Source organism: Echinops telfairi, unplaced genomic scaffold, assembly GCF_000313985.2.
Source record: "Echinops telfairi isolate 266 unplaced genomic scaffold, ASM31398v2 ScPeMD7_7469;HRSCAF=8507_1, whole genome shotgun sequence".
Taxonomy (NCBI): Eukaryota; Metazoa; Chordata; class Mammalia; order Afrosoricida; family Tenrecidae; genus Echinops; species Echinops telfairi.
In genome coordinates, this window is record NW_022111373.1 from 106,996,454 (window position 1) to 107,013,321 (window position 16,868).

Consider the following 16,868-nt stretch of genomic DNA (forward strand, 5'->3'; position numbering starts at 1 on the left):
TTACAGAAGGGTCTCGGGGAGGAGACAAGCCAGTCAGGGTGCGATGTAGCAACGATGAAACATACAACTTTCCTCTAGTTCCTAAATGCTTCCTCCCTCCCCCAGCCCCCGCCCCCACTATCATGATCCCAATTCTACCTTACAAATCCGGCTAGACCAGAGTGTGTACACTGGTACAGATAAGAACTGGAACACCGGGAATCCAGTACATTTGATCCCTTCAGGACTATTGGTGAGAGTGCCGATCCTGGGAGGGTGGAGGGAAGGTGGGGTTAAAAAGGGGAAGCGATTACAAGGACCTATATATAACCTCCTCCCTGGTAGACAGACAGCAGAAAAGTGGGTGAAGGGAGACATTGGGCAGTGTAAGACATGACAGAATAATAATTTCTAAATTACCAAGGGTTCATGAGGAAGGGGCTACCGGGGAGGGAGGAGAAAAATGAGGAGCTGATACCAAGGGCTCATGTAGAAAGCAAATGTTTTGAGAATGATGATGGCAACAAATGTACAAATGTTCTTGACACAATGGATATATGTATTGATTGTGATGAGTTGTACGAGCCCCCAATAAAATGATTTTAAAAGAACAGTCAACACACCAACCTTGGGGCAGGGGGGGGGGCGGGAGTGTTATCATTCAGTATATTACTGATAGTGAAAATGTATTCGGTTACATATTTTTTTATTGCTTTTTAAGGTATGGGTGTTAATATCAATATTTCCTTAATTGAATCTTCGATTGGTTATAAACCAAGAATGACAATGTAAAATCTTATGAATGAGAAGTTAACTCACAGTGTATTTGTGAGTAGCCTAGGAGTTGGTTTGAGATTCATAGTTATAATTTACTATGGTCTCTTTCAACTAACTAATATGATCTCACTGTTGCCCTTACTTGTTTTGAGAAACTGTGGGTAGGAAAGTAAGGATGGTAGGAAGACGGGAAAAGAGGGCACCCTGGAGGTGTAGTGATTATGTGTTGCTAACTGCAAGGTCAGCAACTCTAAACCACCAGCCACCCTGAGGGAGAAAGATGAGGCTTTCTACCCATGCAGAGTTATAGTCTTGGGAACCCACATGGGCAGTTCTATCCAGTGTTCTGGGGTGGCTAGTAGTTGGGATAACTCCATGGCAGTGAGTTGCATTGAGGTGTAGGCCCCTTGGGCCAGTGATTCTACACCCACAGGTTGCTCTGTGCTAAGACCACACCCACAGCTGGAGGGTCCAGAAACACTTCCCCACCCCCCACCCACCCCCAACGTAGAGTCCTCAGGACTTCCTTTCTCCATTCTGAGCTCCAATCTCAAACTCACTAACTTCGAGTTGAATCCGCTATTCATAGCAACCCTATAGGGTAGAGTAGAATCGCCCATGTGGGGTTCTAAGATTGAATGTAAGTTTTTACAGGAGCAGAAAGCCTCATCTTTCTCCCACAGAAAGGCTGTTTTCGAACTACTGACCTTGCGGGTAGCTGCTCAAGAGCAGCCCAATGATCTAAGCAGGTCTACGTACAAGGAAGAGAAACCCTTCAAGGTACAGTAGCAAAAAAATCCCAGAGATCGCCAAGGGTGGCACACAGTTCTATAGAGGAGCGTCAGGTCTGCGCGGTCCCGTGGAAAGCTCCCACGCCCACCCGGAAGTGTCCACTGAAGGACGGACGGGGCCCATCTCGGAGCCAGAGATCCCAGCTCTAGGCCCGGGTGGTACGATGCGTGCGGGTCCCGCGTGCACCTCCCCGGGCACCGCTAGGGTGCGCTCTGGAGGTGTCCGAGGCTACGTCGGTGACCTGGCGCCCGGTAAGCCGACAAAACGAACCCCCAGATTTGATAGACGGAAACCAACCTGGCGTTTTCCACATCCCACACGGTCGTTCCAAGAGTTTCTTTTGCGGGGCTGCGCCGAAGAACGCGAGGTATCCGTCCACAGTCCCCCAAAGAATTCAAGTCTCGCCTTCCCTCGGCTGAGAAGGGGGCCAGTATCCCGGCATGTCTGACAGGTGGCGGGCTGGGGCCGCTCTGGCCGCCCTTGGCATCTCTATGGTGACAGCCAAGGGGGAGGGGCGAGGGGCGGGGCTGTGGTTCGCGCGGAGAGTGGGGTGGGCTCCGCGCCGCTGAGCGGGACGGAGGCGGGGCGGATTGGACGGCGCGGAGCTGCGTCACACGTGGGAAGCCGGAGGCGGGCACCGACAGAGCCGCAGTCTGGAAGGTCCGTCTTTCGGGTAGGGGTGGCGTGTTGAGAGGACTTGGGCGCTGGCGCCCTGAGTAGTTGGGGGTCGCGCGGCACGCGAGCAGGCGCTGTCCGACGGCCTGGGTAGCCCTCTGGCGTCGTCCCCCTACAGATCTATCCCGGGACCACCCAGCCCTCGCCGCGGCTCCGCGCCCGTGGAGTCGGGGTGCAGGGAGGGGGTGGGAGGAGGAGTGGTGCCGGAGTTTTGGTGGCGCAGCGTGGTCCTCCCTGCAGACTCTAGGACTTCTTCCTGCCCTTTTATTTTAATCGACCGTGTGAAAACTATTGCATCATACCAACCTTAGGCAAGAATGACTTTGGGAATTTGCGGAGACTTGCAATTCGTCGCAATTGTGAATCGTAGGTTTTCTACGCCCTGAGCATAGGAACGATGAGTATAAAAAAGTTGAAGTGAAAGTGAACAAGATGGATGACTCCTTTCTTGGTAAATTAGCTGGATCAGCTTTGGTATCTGCTTGGGTTATAGTACTAACGAAGTTATATACATTCATTATATAAAAGGACGCAGCGACTATCGCTCAAAGAGGACTCACTTGAAAAGTGTAAAAAAGGCATTTTTCGGACTTTTTTCACTTAGCTTTTATTTTTGTTAGTATTCGTGGTAATTATTTTTCCCCTTTGGGAACGAAGCAGAAGATATTTGCTCTAGAAATTTTTTAATTCTATTTAATTCTAATTTCTTATTTGTGGTGGCAGATAGCATGCCAAAGAAATTGCTAGTAGATAACACATGATAGCATGTAATTTAATTAGCTATTGTTTATGTGTGGGCTTCTGAAAGCAGAAATTACTACTATGTCTACCTGGATGACCTGTTTTTGGAGACAGTTATTTTACTATAATGAAGATGGGGTAATGGTAGAGTTTGGCCACTAAAGTGGCTCTTTCAAGTCCTAGAAAATTATGATCTTTCCGACTTGCTCTTATGGCAGAAAAATCATCCCCAGTAATATCTTTTATCCAAAGACTGAAAAATCGCGTACCTGTCTACCATGTAATATTTATTAAAAACCTTTAGCACATTAAGTTTAGGTATAAAGAACATTCCTAACTACTATTTAAAAACCAACAAACAAAACTTTCCCATTGAAGTAAATACATAAAATAAATCTAAAGCTATTTTATAGTTTAATAAGTTCGTGAGTCCATTCTATATTCTGGGGGAGGAGCAGGAAGTGAAAAAGCAGGAAAAGATAAGAAAAATGGGTGCACTTAGATGTCCTAGGAGCCCTGGTGGCTTAATGTTTCTGATCCCCAAGGTCAGCAGTTCAAAACCTCCAGTGTGCTCTGCAAGAGGAAGATGGGGCTCTACTCCTGTAAACAGTTACAGTCTTAGCAACTCTCGGGGGCAGTTCTATCCTGTCCTATAGGGCAGTATAGGACAGTTTGGGTTTGGGTTTTAGATATCCTAGTCAGAGACAGTGTGTAATAGGGAAAGCATATATTAAATTTCTCTCTGACACTCAAAATCTAAGCCAGACATGCTAAATACCTGCACCAGTAGTTGGAGTAGAGTAAATGTCAGAAACAGCATTATACTTTCCCTCAAAGAAACAGTATTACTGCATAGCAAATAACCCCAACACTTAGAGATTTAAAATAGCAATTATTACCTCATTATTTCTGTGGCAAGGATTTTGGAAGAAGCTTAGCAGGGCGCTTCTGGCTCAGGGTCCCATGAAGTACTTGTAATTCAAATGTCAGCCTGGGTTGCAGGGGGTGTGGGGGCCCTTCATTGTGGCTGAAGGATTGCCTTCCAAATTCACTCATCTATGATTTGTGCTCCAGCTGCTTTCTCCATTTATAGCACACATTTGGATTGGCCCTATTATGTCTATGCATACAAAAATTATGACAATCATTTTATAAATAATTTTTTAAATTTTTTAGTTCACTTTAAATTTGGATTATCAAGTGTAAAGGCGGAACTGAGGCGCCCACTGCTGCTGACCTCTGGGACGTGCAAGGAAGCATGTGCAGGGCCTGAACCTGCTTCAGCTTAGTCCAAATGGGGGCTGCCTAGTTCCGAACTGACCCAACCCAACATCAAGGAAATACCTGAAGTGATTTTTTGATTTTTCCCTTGTGGGATATAAAAAGGCTGTTCCCCAGCTCATCTCCCCCAAATATATGTCAAAACTAGGACACTGCTTGCAACTAATGGTAACTAATTGTCAAGTTATCTCCCTGAAGGCATTCAGCCATCCAGAGCAGTCAGACTCACTGGGTGAGGCTCACACCCTATTGATAAGACAGTGATTGATTCCCTGGAGATCTTAGGTCAAACCAGCTCAGTGATATCCAAGGTTAGGCTGCCATCCTGAATCTAGGATCCGCCCATCTTGTCACATGTGTATCCCCAATCCCTCCCCTTCCTTTTGTGTGCATACCCCCCTAGATCATCCCCCTCCCATTACTGTATTACCTATAGTACAACCCCTTCCTGTGACGTATGATTTTACCTGTAATCAGGGGCCTTGTACACCCCCAAAAGATATATTAGCCTTGTTTAGAAATAAATCGCTCTCTCCTCTCTCCTGCCCTCTCTGCCCGCGCTGTGCACGGACCTGGCTATTGAGATCATGGCCGTCCAGGAGGTGAGCATGCTACCATGAAATGTGTCTTACTCCTTCATTTTATTCTCTCTCCTATTTCTATTATTCTCTATGACTTTACTATAATCTTTATATATCATAATCATACAATTGCACCTATTGGACCCCTGATAGTGTGAGGGGCTGGTTTCCCCCACATTCACTCTTCTGCTCATGACACTTTATCAGCTACCAGAGCCTTTTACAGTGTGACCGTCATGTGCATGTAAGGTGAGGTAATCTGCTTTAGTAAAGATTTAAAGTCTCAGAGACTCAAAGGGGCAATTCTCTGCCCTATAGGGTCACTATTATTTGGGATCGGCAGGGGTTGGGTTTTACCTGCCTCAGAACTGACTAGATCTCTGACCCAGCCTACTTTCTCATCACACTTATCTACCCACGAATTGGCCTTCTTATTCCCTGGAGCTAATTACAGGCCACAGCTAATTGAACTAAAAACCTAAACTTAAATTGCCAACGAATGGATGCTGACTCATAGCAACCCTGTTGGACAGAGTAGAACTGCTCCTGTGAGTTTCTGAGACTGTAACTCTTCATGGGAGTAGAAAGCTCCACCTTTCTCCCTAGAAATTGCTGGTGGTTTCGAACTGCTGATCTTGGAGGAGGAGAATATTGCTCCTGCTGAGCCTGTCAAGCTTTCTGTGTCCCAGTTCCCATCCAGCTACATAGATGAGAACTTTTATCTAAAGAATCTTTTATAAACTTTAATAGTGTGTGCACAAAATCTGTAAACTGGGGGCCATGGTGGCACAGTGGCTAAGCACTGCAATGGTGATTCAAACTCCCCAGCCACTTTGCAAGAGAAAGAAGGGGTAGTCTGCTTCCATAAAGATTTAAAGCCTTGGAAACCCTTTGGGGAAGTTCTATTTAGTACTTTAGGGTTGATATGAATTGAAACAGACTAAATTAAAATAGAATAAACGGTGGTGGTGTGGTTTTTTTGGAGGAAGGCTTAAACTTTTAAACATATTAACTTCTTTATCGATTCCAGTGTTACGACTTTATTTTCTCAATTAGAAATCCATGACTTCTCAATCCATTCCAGTGTTACGTCTTTATTTTCTCAATTAGAAACTGTGGGGTAAGCCCCCACAACTAATCACAGGTTTGGTGAGCACAATTGTACGGTTAAAATATATAAAGATTATAATAAAGTTATAGAGAAATAGGAGAGAGAGTAAAATGAAGAAGTCAGATAAATTTCAGGGTAGCACGCTCACCTTCTGGACAGCCATGATCTCACCAGCCAGGTCTGTGCATAGAGCCGGTAGAGAGAGCAGGGAGGAGCGATTTATTATTAACCAGGCTAGTCCCCCTCTCATTACTGTATTACCTATAGTACAACCCCTTCCTGTGACATATGTCTTTACCTGTAATCAGAGGGCTTGCACACCCCCAAAAGATATATGTCTTGGTTAATAATAAATCTCTTCTGTTTTCTGAGCTGATCTGCTCAACCAGTATATCTTGAAACTCCGTTTCCTGAACTTCATCTTCCGTGTTAGCTCTCTTAGTTTGCATTTCTTTGGAGTTAATCCCTTCATTTCCACCTTGGGCACTGGTTTGCTTGATTCTTTACAATCTCTAGTTTTTTCTACACTAAATTTTGGTGGCTGGCAGATGCTTCTAGTCTGATGTCTCCATCTGATTCAGGCTTAGTTTTCTCAGCTCTGTCTAAAATCTTTCATCTGCCTGGTACTCATTCTGCCTGCCTTTCAACAGATTTAAGTTTGGGTTTCTCAGAGGCTTCTCACTACTCTGCTGGTTTTGTTTCTTTGCTTTCTCTACCTTTGAAAGCAAGGGAGCTTCTTGACATTCTTTAATAGCCTCATTTTAGATCTTGGAATTCACTTCTAGTGCTTTATCACCTTTAGACCTTAGGAGGCTGCAGTCCCCTGAGGGCATAGAGGCTTTGGCCATGAGGTTTCCTTTAGAATTGGAGGCCTTAGATAACAAATCAGTCCTTGCTTCTTCAGTTATTTCTAAAGTTTCATCACCTAATTCATACAAATTTAAAGAGATTTTAGTTTGCTTTTCTAGATTTGGATAGACACAAGACTTCTCACTAGACTGATAATCCTCTTTTTCTTCCTCCTGTAAAGGTTCTAAAACCATCTTAACTTGAGCCCACAGAGACCAGGTCTCCACGGGTATATTCTCCCCATCTCTGTATGCTTTCTTTAAGTTTACAATGACTTCCTCGCAGGTCTCTAGATCGAAAGTTCCTTCCTCTGGCAACCATGGATTATACCTTTTTACTACTTTTAGAAAACATTGCATCTTTTTCTTCCTTACTTTTACACCCTGTCTTTTTCAGTAAGTAGATGAACGTAGTCCCATAAGTTTCAGGTTTACTTTTACCTTGCCCCGTTGTCTTCTTTAAAATATTATGCTACTACTCTTATTCCTGCTTATCTGCTAATCCCCACATGGGATCCTTACTTTAATTTCCTGATTCACTCTACATTCTGGTGGAGCCGTACAATTGTTACACGGGTAGAACTCAAATGAGTTCTTTTCCTACTGCCATGTGATGGGCGCCATTTGTGGAGAAAGCCAACCCCTCCCCCACTAATCATGGGTTCAGTAAGCACAATTGTACGGTTAAAATATATAAAGATTATGATAAAGTCATAGAGAATAATAGGAGATAGGAGAGAGAGTACAATGAAAGAGTCAGACACATTTCAAGGTAGCATGCTCACCTCCTGGATGGCCATGATCTCACCAGCCAGGTCCATGCACAGAGCAGGCAGTGAGGGTAGGGGGGGGAGCGATTTATTACTAACCAAGTCTTATATATCTGTTGGGGGTGTGCAAGCCCCCTGATTACAGGTAAATGTCATAGGAAGCAGTTGTACTATACAGGTCATATGTCATAGGAAGCGGTTGTACTATAGGTCATACAGTAATGAGAGGGGGACGATCTAGGGGTATACACTCAATAGGAAGGGGACAGATTGGGGATACACATGTGACAAGATGGGCAGATCCTAGATTCAGGATGGCAGCCTAACTTTGGATGTCACTGAGCAGGTTTGACCACTTCTCTGGCTCTCCATGGCAACAATTACTATCCTTATCAGTAGGGTGTGAGCCCCACCTACAGTAGACCAGACCATAGTCTAATGGCTGAATGCCTTCAGGGTGAATATCTCTAAGCATCTGACCTCCCACCATGTGCTGGCACACAGCCTCTAATGTTTGGCTTATCTTTGGGGGAGACAAAACTGGGGGAAAGTCTTTTTATATCCCACAATAAACAAAGAATCCCTAATTTGTGGGGAGGTTTTCATTCTCAAATTTACAGAATGAATTCATAACTTTATAACAAAGATATTGCATTATACTCAAGTTAATATGGCTCATCCAGCCATAATCCTTTATATGATATATTTCTGGATTTCATACCCCTGTGGTTATGACCTTAGCAAAGGGATCAGGTATCAAGCATCAAAGAACAAAAAGTCATATCATTGTAAAGGTGGGTGAGTGCAGAGTGGAGACTCAAAGCCCATCGGTAGGCAACTGGACACCCCCTTACAGAAGGGTTGAAGAAGGAGATGAGCCAGTCAGGGTGCAGGGTAGCAATGATGAAACATATCTTTCCTCTAGTTCTTAATTGCTTCCTCCCCGCCACTATCATGATCCCAATTCTACCTTACAAGTCTGGCTAGACCAGAAGATGTACATTGGTACAGATAGCAACTGGAAACAGGGAATCCAGGACAGATGATCCTTCAGGACCAGTGGTGAGAGTGGCAATGCCTGGAGGGTGGTGGGAATGTGGGGTAGAAAGGGGGAACCGATTACAAGAATCTACATATAGCTTCCTCCCTGGGGGATGCACAGCAGAGAAAGGGCAGGGGGAGTCATCAGACAATGTAACATGACAAAATAATAATTTATGAATTATAAAGGGTTCATGAGGGAGGGTGGACCGGGGAGGGAGGGGGAAAAATGAACAGCCGATATTAAGGGCTCGAGTAGAAAGTAAATGTTTTGAGAATGATGATGACAATAAATGTACATATGTGCTTGACACAATGGATGTATGTATGGATTTTGATAGGAATTGTATGAGCCCCCAATAGAATGATTTAAAAAAAAAAAAGATATGACCTTAGTAGAGGGTGTGAATCAAACCAAACTCTTTGTTTAATGATTATCTTGGTTTTGGTTGCGTGTAATGGATGTAAGGAATGATATGCTACTCAGTTAAGAGGAGAAAAGCTGCTTCAGGAGTGGCCTGGGAGAAAGCCTGACTAAGATTAATAGAAATATCCTGCCAGAGACCCCAGGTCATATGTGTATAAATAAGATACAGACCAGGGGTGGAACACAGATTATTATTTTGGGGTGAAGGGTAATATATTAATTTGCTTGCACTATGTAACTTCCACCAAATAACCTTTTCCTGCATATGTCTGGTAAAAAGTTAGGGGAAGATACTGATAGGATTTGAGTGTGAGTAATTGTGAACAGGACTCCCTAAAATTCCATCCTGCTGCTATGTATAAAATGAGCCCACTGAGAAGCAAAGCATGTGACCCCATCATCAGTAAGAGCCAGGAGTGGAACACGTCCTCTGACCCCAGCACCTGATTTACCCTTGCTTGATGTTTGGATTTTGAACTGAACAGCACCCACCACCACGTGAGTCTTGTCCTCAAACTTTCATTTGCAGAACCGAGAAATCTGATGGAATATACTCGAGAGAGGAATAGGCGAGACAGGAAACAGACTAGCATCTTGCAAGAATTGGACTTTGGGGATTCTTTTCAATCTTCAACTCCTTGGAACTAATTTAGTGTTAATGCTTACAAAAGAAATTATTACCACAGATTTCTTTCTTCCTTTGTTTCTTTTTCCTTTTTCACATTTGGTCTTATCTCATGGTTGAACTAAAACCAAAACTCAAACTCACTGCCATTGAATTGATTCTGCCTCATAGTGACTCTGTAGAACAGAACTCAGATGTAACTCTTATAATCAGTAAAAAGTCTCATCTTTCTCCTGTGGGGCAGCTAGTCATTTTGAACTACTGACCTTGTGGTTAGCAACTCATTGTGTACCCCACTATGCCACTAGGGATCTTGGTTGAAAAACCCTTGAAATCATTATTTCTACAGACCCTGCAAGAGTCTGTGTAACATAACCTGATTCATAATACTTCAGAGACCCAAATATATATATTTTGGTTGTTATTGGTGTATTAATTTTTTTATATAAATCTTAAACAGCTCATAACAATCCATGCATCAATTGTATCAAGCACATTTGTACATATGTTGCTATCATCATTTTCTTTCTACTTGAGCCTTTAGTATCTTCTCCTTTTTTTCCCTCCCCTCCCCAGACTAATTTTCATTCACTGAGAAGGATCAAGAGTCAGAGATTACTGTAGATTCTATTATCATTAACAAAATAGTTAATCCCTGAAGAGTAAGTTTTCTTTAAACAGCATGAAGGAACTAGAGGAACTTATGTGAGTTTATTTCATCTAGAGAAATAGAAATATTCCACATAGACTTTTCATATCTCAATTAGAAATAAAGTCAAATTATTTTTATATTCTATAAAACAACATGTATAATTTATTCATGTTATCTATTAATATCTTAATAATATAATATGTTCAACATAGTAATATGCTTCCACATTTTAAATTGTAGGTTTAAGAGACTAATTTAGAATCACGATCTAGATTGTTTAATTTTTCTATATTGTCAATTTAATATTATTGACAAACAAGCTCTTTTTGGCCCCTTAGTTGGAAAACTGTGGCTTTAGCTTTTCAAAATAGCTTTATTGGTTTTATGGTAATAATACCACCAAGAAAAACCTCGCCTACCACCTTGGACTTGCTTCTGATAGACAGCAAGTCTGCAAGGCAGAATCGAGCTGCCCCATTGGGATTCCAATGCCGTCGATCTTGACTGAAAGAGTCACTTCATCTTTCTCCCTAGGAGTAGTTGGTGAACTCAGACCACTGATCTTTCAGTTAGCAGCCGAGTTCTTTTAAAACCAATAATAGTAAGACATTGAAAAAGTATAGACAACGGGGAAAAAGAAGGTAATGGTCTTACCCACCATCACTTTGAGTTGGAACTGATTGGTGGCAACATACTCTATAAGCAACTGATGAAAGAGATAATTTCCCCACCATTATCGTGGGGGTTTTGTTTGTTTGATTGTTTTATGAATTTTAATTGTGAATCGGGGGTGGGCAGTAGTATTAACAGAGACTATTAGCAATCTGTTGTCAGTCTTATGTTGAAATCCTATTGTTATAATCTGAATTCCATTGGTTATAAAATGGAACATCTTTAAACAAATTGACCATTTGTATTTCTTTTCTAAATTACCTTTCCATACATTGACCACTTTGTTGTTGGGATATTTATATTTCTTATTCTTTGTGATGACAGTGCGTTCATTTGTTTTGTTTTTAAGAAATCCAGTGGGTTATCGCATTGAGCAAATCTGTTGCACAAAACTTCTTTAAAGTGTTAAAGAAGAGAGATGTCAGTTTGAGAAATAATGTGTGCCTTATCTGAGCCTCAAACGCATGTAGAAGTTGGACATTGAATAAGGAAGAATCCATTTGAATTAAGGTGCTGGCAAAGAGTATGGAGTACTGCCAAAAGAACAAACACATCTGTGTTGGAAGAAGTCCCAATCAGGATGTTCTTAGAAGTGAGGGTGGTGAGACTTGGAAGAGTTGGACAAAGAGCATATCTTTAATCTCCAACTCCTTGGGACTAGTCAGATATTAATTATTCTAAAATAAATTATTACCACAATAGTGTTCAAAATTTGCCATTATCAATGTTTTATTTGTCTAACTTTGCCATAGAAAAATGACTAATTTATTTAGTTGTGTCTATCAATTTTTGAAGAAATTTGACTGTCTTCTCTAAAAGTCTAGCTAAATTAACTAGTATATAGAAATCCGCTGGGTCGTGAGGTGGCAGCAAGGAGCCTCCGAGGAGGGGCTAAAGCAGGTAGATCCCCAGCTAGGAGTCGCTGAAGCCAAGCCATGATGTTTCGAATTGAGGCCTGGCGCCAAAGTTGGACCCTGAGGAAATCAAACGGAAGATGTGCGAGGACGTGATCTCCACCATACGGAACCTTCATAGCTACATGGCCCTGCTGCGAGTCCCCCTCCATTTATCTTAAAGAAATTAGATAGCAGATGAAGATGAGGCATCGTATGAGAATGTCTGATGTGAAGAATCTGGTTCCAGTCTCTCCTCCCATCCTCAAACAAATAGACCCAGAAGGATATACCAGACTCTTTGAATGGACTTACACATTCTGCTTGTTAAGAACAAGTGTTTTTTTTTCTGGTGACTAACTGACTATATAAAATTAATTGGGAAATGTGAAAAGATTTCTATTGCATCCTTTGCCTCCAGTACTCGGCCTCCAGGAATGTTGATATCATTGTAAATAATGTCAAACTTCATTATTTTATGCGAGTATTCATCACAAGGGTCTGAAATAGTTTTCTTAGCTGTCATCTCTGTGGACCATTTTCTTTCTGCCCAGAATGTAGTTGTGAAGAGTCCGTGACAATTACATTTTTTGAAGTCAGCACAGAACCATCATGATATTTGAGCACAGAGCCATTAGTCTATATTTTTAATAAATGTATCTGAGTAGGGGGAAAGTCTGCTTAGAAATGAATATAAACATCCCAAACCTAATAACCAAGCTGATTACAAAAGCGATCAACCATGGAAACTTTCTGGGCAGCTAGTCAGCCAAACTACATAATTCCCTTTCTTAATTTAGCCAGAGAAATGATATCTATTGCAAAACTATAACTCATATGATTTTTGTCACGTTAAAATCTAACATCAATTGACTGTATGAAAGGCAGATAATGTAATCGCAGGTTTCATCTGATGATGGACTCTCTCCAGAATTACGTTGTCAGTAAAGCCCTTTCTCACAGACTGGTTGACAATGTGGGTTGGTCATTTCCTGTTCAGTATACTAAGTCTCCAGGTTGCAAACATCTGATTTAAACTCAAATTCACTACCATTGAGTCTATTCCGACACATAGCAACCCTATATAGCAAGGCAGAACTGCCCCTGTGGGTTTCCAAGATTCTTTGTTGGAGTAGAAAGCCTCGTCCTTCTCCCTCTGAGTGGCTGGTGGTTCGAACTGCTGAACTTGTGTAACTACTATACCAATAGGGCTCCTTGGAACCCACCTTAGTCGTTACAGCTTCTTCATTATGATCACATGCTGCACATGCAGCTTGTAAATCATTGAAAAGGCTTTCAATGAACCAAAAGCCTAGGTTGCCAACCTTGGCTGATCATTGAAATCACCTGGGGATCTGGTAAAGCTATAGATCCCTGGGTTCCACCCCTAGAGAATCTGATTCACTAGGTGACCCAGGGATCTATAGTTTCACCGGGTCCCCAGGTGATTCCAATGATCAGCCAAGGTTGGGAAGTTAGGCACGAATATGAGGCTAAATAAAAACCAAATGCACCTGCTCTGATATGCTTACAAATCAGACTGAAAGACACCCTTAGGAATGCTTGTAGTTTGTAACCTGGGCACTGCCTGTACTATACTGAGAAAATTCTTCTTTTAATGAGTCTTGAGGGAAAATAGGGCCCATCTTACATACTGAAAATGCCACATACTGTCTAGGCATTTAGCCTAAACGCAGGCGATCAGAAACATATCCAAATCTTGTATTGAGAGCTACTGATGCAATAATGCAGATATTACAAAAACATTTATGAGAGCAACAGAAAGGACAGCACTTCAGTCAGTAAGACTATCTGGTGATAGAGAAGCTGGGGCTCAGTGTCCGGCATGGTTTGACCAGACCAGTTGGTTGAGGTTCTTTTATTGAGGGGGGCGGGCGGTGGGGCAGGGGTGGTGGTTAAGGTTCTTGAGGAATAACTTTAACGCCTATAAATCCTGGAAATTCTGTGACTTCCCAATATTCCTTTCAGTAAATTTGTGGGTTTTTTTAATATTTGCCAGTGCTATCCATTTTATATTAAGAGTCCTAACTGATAACTGGATGTTGGTTAAATAGAACACTATTTTGCTAGCAATTTGGAATCATACACTTTCCACTCCACACATCCATTTGGTCAGCTTTTGTGCTGTGCCATCAAGATGAGCTAGCAGATCAACAACAGCCACACAATCAAGTCACCACTGTGCCTGGTGCTTTGCACCAACCTTCACACCATAGAAAAATATGGCTGCTGTGTCATATCTCATGCCAAATGTTTCCTGTAGGTAGCACTACCCAGAATTAAACAAGAAAGGGAATTTTTGGAAATGTAATTCTAAATTAGCTGAGTTGACATATGAGGGTGTTTCAAAAAGTTCATAGCAAAATGGAATTAAAAGATAATGGAGTTTTTCCACCAAAATTTTGACGGTCCCTCATATTACAAAACCACCAGAGTTCCCTCTAATTAGTCATTATCTTTTATGCTCTTTGATTTAAAAAAATGTGTAGGCCTTTATGTACATTTCCTGATTTTTTGTTGGTATTTTGAGCTTGTGTTGCTATGGTGAATATTCATTTTCGTTTAATGGTCATTGGTTGTTTTCAGCTTAGAGCGAATTCAATTAAAGATGTTATCATCATTCATGTACAAGTCTGCGTGGACACATACTTTCATTTCTGAGTATTAAAAGTGGAATGACTGGGCTATGCTTAATTGTTTTAGAAACTGTAAAAACCCCTTTTACAGCCCCAACAACAATATATGGCAGTTCTAACTGCTTCTCCATTTCAACGCTTGGTATGGTCTGTCTAGTTTTAGCTATACTTTTAATTGTGTTTTGATCTTTAATTACTATTTTAATTTGAGTGTTCCTATTAATTTTTTATATTGGCATATTTTCATGTGCCTCTTAGCTATCTTTATATCACCTTTAGGGAAATAAAATATCTATTCAGCATGGGAGGGAGGTAAAAAGCCCTGGGAAAGATGGACTGACACAATGGTTGCAATAACGTACTAAAAAAATAAGAACACTTTGAGGCAGTGCTTTACAGGCAGTGTTTCATTCTGTTGCACATGGGTGGCTGTGAGTGAGAACCAACTGAATGCCACCTAACCACAAAGACAACGTTCAAATCTTTGGCCCGTTTTTGTATCGAATTATTTGTTTTTCTATTCTAGAGAATTATTTATACGTTCTAGGTATGAGATAAGTGATATTTTTATCACCTTAGAGTAATCAACCATTTGAGATAAAAGGGCAGCATTTGCCCAAGAACAAAGTTCAAAAGGGTTAGGAAAGGAAGAATGAAAACAGGAAACAAGGATAAGTGGGATACATCATGTTATATTGTGAAGCATGCAATCAGTGATATGAAACAATGCCTGTGAACCTTCATCCAATCCACACAGAGTTTGTTTGTTTTTTAAAGGTCTCATTCTCGAATTTGAGGTTTGCAAGGACGTTCTCGCAGTCTTTGGCTTGTCTTCATTTTCTTAGTTATGCCATTTGGAGAGAAGTTCTTAATCTTGGTGACGTTCCATGTAACCGTTTTTAATTAGTACATTAAGCTTTTGGTGGTGTATCTAAGAGCTCTGTTCATAACTCAAGGACACAAAAATACTTTCTGAAAGATGTTTTATAGTATTTTGCTTTATATTTTGATCTGTGAGCATTTTGACTTAATTTTTATAGAGAGAGTATGGTATAGATTGAGGTTCATTATTTTTGCATATGGATAGCCAGTTGTTCCAGTATCATTTATTGAAAACAATAGCCTTTCTCCATTGAATTACCTTTGCGTCTTTGTCAAAAAGCAATTGACTGTATGCAAGTAGGTCTATGTTGGGAGGCTCTATTCCGTTCCATTGATTTGCCTTTATTCTAATACCACATTTCTTTGCTCACTATAGCTTTCTAATAAGACTTGAAATCAGAAAGTGTATGTTCTCCCACCGATTTCTTTATCTTTAACATTGTTTTGGCTATTCTAGATCCTTTGCATTTCATATGTATTGTAGAGTATATTTGGTGAGGTATATTAGTTTTTATTTTTATTTTTAAAAACCATTTTTGGGGGGCTCGTACAACTCTTATCACAATCCATACATCCTTTCATTTTTACATTTGTTGCCATCATCATTCTCAAAATATTTTCTTTCTACTTCAGCCCTTGGTATCAGCTCCTTATTTTTTTCCACTTCCTTCCCCACCCTCCCTCCCTCATGAACCCTTGATAATTTATAAATTATTATAATTTTTTCATGTCTTACATTGTCCGATGTCTCCCTTTTCCCACTTTTCTGTTGTCCATCTATTAGTTTTTATTAAGAAAATTCTCAAATGATTTAATCTTTAGTCTGAAGATTAAAATGAAACAAAATCTTCAAGTTTCATACAATATTAGTAGCTTTAACTGGACAAACTATTTCAGTGCTCTCTGCCAAGTAAGCAGCACCCAGTACAGAATTATTATATTTTTATATTAGTTATGGGTTCTTGGTTGGAAATTTAAAAAAAAAAGAGAAAGTGATTTATCGGTGAATTGCTGGAGTAGCGCATTAGTATAAAGCTGAGCTACAGGAAGCAGGACAGCACTGAGAACCTTGCAGATTTTTCCAGGGGAATTGATGTTCTCGAGAGTCTCTTAGCCTTTGTGTCTCTCTGCAATATTATTTCATTTTCATGGGCCGTTCCATGTAGTGGGGTTCATGACCTCCAAGAAGAAAAGAATCTTTCCCTTACTAGGTCCAGTTAGGAAAATCCTGGTGAGATAGGCTGCTAATCACAAAACCCACGGTGTGATTCCACCAGTTTTTTCTGAGGGAGAAAGATGAGTGAGATAGTTAATGTTTATTGTGCCAACCTGGCCAATAAACACATGTGGGGTTAATTGAAGGGTGGAGCAATAAATGGCTCGGTGAGCCTCACCTTTCGAATTCTCAGGTCTCTTGCTTTCTGATGGTTGGACCAGGATGCAGCTGCCTTAGCCAGTTCCCTG

General features: G+C 41.2%; 1 protein-coding gene across 3 annotated transcripts in view; it reads left to right on the forward strand.

Moving 5' to 3' along the window:
* The first annotated feature begins 1,838 nt into the window (after positions 1-1,838).
* Positions 1,839-16,868, forward strand: part of TMEM267 (transmembrane protein 267) — a 30,299-nt gene continuing 15,269 nt past the window's right edge. The window contains exon 1 of one of the 3 annotated variants that reach the window (XM_045285090.1): positions 1,839-1,915. The gene's annotated coding sequence lies outside the window, so the exon portion shown is untranslated. Of the gene's footprint in view, positions 1,916-2,153; positions 2,209-2,590; positions 2,675-16,868 lie in introns of those variants that run through there. The other 2 variants (XM_004703632.2, XM_045285091.1) reach the window with 2 other exon arrangements.